Source organism: Gossypium hirsutum, chromosome D02 (assembly GCF_007990345.1).
Source record: "Gossypium hirsutum isolate 1008001.06 chromosome D02, Gossypium_hirsutum_v2.1, whole genome shotgun sequence".
Taxonomy (NCBI): domain Eukaryota; kingdom Viridiplantae; phylum Streptophyta; class Magnoliopsida; order Malvales; family Malvaceae; genus Gossypium; species Gossypium hirsutum.
Window position 1 is genome coordinate 55,579,151 of NC_053438.1, and position 1,891 is coordinate 55,581,041.

General features: G+C 36.9%; 1 non-coding gene across 1 annotated transcript; it reads left to right on the forward strand.

The window, feature by feature from the left end:
- Positions 1 to 504: 504 nt before the first annotated feature.
- On the forward strand, positions 505 to 611 carry LOC121215109 (small nucleolar RNA R71). Its single transcript, XR_005910841.1, has one exon. It is a non-coding gene; the product is annotated as a small nucleolar RNA R71 (small nucleolar RNA).
- The last annotated feature ends 1,280 nt before the right edge of the window (positions 612 to 1,891 follow it).

Genomic DNA, 1,891 nt, shown 5'->3' on the forward strand with positions numbered 1-1,891 from the left:
GCATTTTGTCTCGCAAAAATGTTTAAATTCCCCACACCTTGATTATTCCAACTAAAGTTCGGATGTTGCTTCCACCATGGATTGTAGGTGTTGGAATAAGGGTTATTATTCCAGTTAAAATTACCCATGTAGTACACAGATGCTGGGTTTGATGGGCATTCATCAAACACATGGTATTCACTGCAATAAACACACGATAGTTCGATCATTTTCATCTCCTAAATTGTAGTTGGTCTCTTCATTGTTTTGATCATATTAGTTAAATATGATACCTGGGCAGCCAATGAAGTGATTGCATCAAGCTCCATGGTGCCGACAGCTTTCTTACCTGTCCCAACTCTTGTGGTAAGATATTGATAATCATTGTTGGCAATTTTTTCCAAAATCTGATGCGCTTCATTATAAGATTTATCCAATAAGGTACCATTGGCAGAAGCATCAACTACCATCTTCGTATGCGCATTCAACCTATTATAAAATATCTCCATCTGCGCCCAGTGCTGGAATCCATGCATCAGACATTTTTGAAGTAATTCTTTAAATCATTCCCAAGCTTCATATAGCGTTTCAGCCTCCACTTGCCAGAAAGATGTGATGTCATTTCTAAGCTTGGCATTCATATTTGGTGGATTATACCATAGCAAAAGTCTCTGGCACAGATCATTCCATGATGCCACTGTTCGCAATGGCAAAGCATTCAGCCACACTCTTGCACGATCTGTCAAAGAGCATGTGAACAATTTAAGCCGCAAAGCATCTTCAGGAACACCTTATTGTCTAAACGCGTGACAGACTTCTACAAATAGTCTTAAATGCAATATTAGATCTTTAGTGCATAATCCACGAAACTGTCCTACTGTTTGCGACATTTAAAACATTACCGATTTCAGCTCGAATTGTTGAGCTTGTATCTGTGGCCTAGCTATTCCTAGATTCAAATCATCAAAATTGGAATAACATGTTCCCGAATGGGTCTATCTTAATCATCTATCACATGATGAATAGGAGGATTAACATCCTGACCAATGGGATCGCCATTGAGACTAGGATCATTTCCTTCCCTAGCTATACTACGTAACTCGTTTCTTCTCATTCGCAAAGTTCTTTTAATCTCTGGGTCAAAAGGGTACTCTTTGTTAGCAGGGATGCCTCTTCTCATAAACTGATGGTAAACTTGTAGAAATAAATACAACTAAGTTAAATAAAGATAAGAAAACAAAAGAAAATAACAAAACCAAATTTCACCAATTGCTATTCCAAGGCAACAACGCCAAAAACTTGTCGCCTGTGAAATGATATGTGAATTGTGCAAGTATACACGTCGAAACAAGTAATAAAGTGATAAGTGATATCGTCTCCGCAGGGATTAGAACGGTATAATCTGGTCAAGTTATTAGAGTGAGGTATGATTAATGTTATGACAAAAATAATGATAAGAATGTTGTGGTATTTTGAAGGAATAATGATGCGTGCAATAATGGAAAATGCTATGACACGACAAAACAAGAGTAAGAATGCAATGGCAAATTCGAGAATAATCACGTGAATAATATGCAAACGAATAAATAAACAACTAAAATGCTATGGAAAAGATACTACGACAAAAGATAGAGGGTCTACGATGTTGATTTGGAAGGTCGGGATTACTAAAAATCTGCACTTATTGACAGTAATGCCTCGGCAAAACCATACTCAACCTACTACTCAGAGGAGTTCTAAAATGGTTTACTGGAATAACGAAAATGTGCAATGTACACAATCGCAACAAGTAATAAAGTGACAAGTAAATGTCGAGTTATCGTACCCACAGGGACTGTGCAAAGAAATATTTATGAAATGAATAATTTAACAAGTTGGTGGTGAAAATTTGATGATTTGAAAAGAGGTTTAG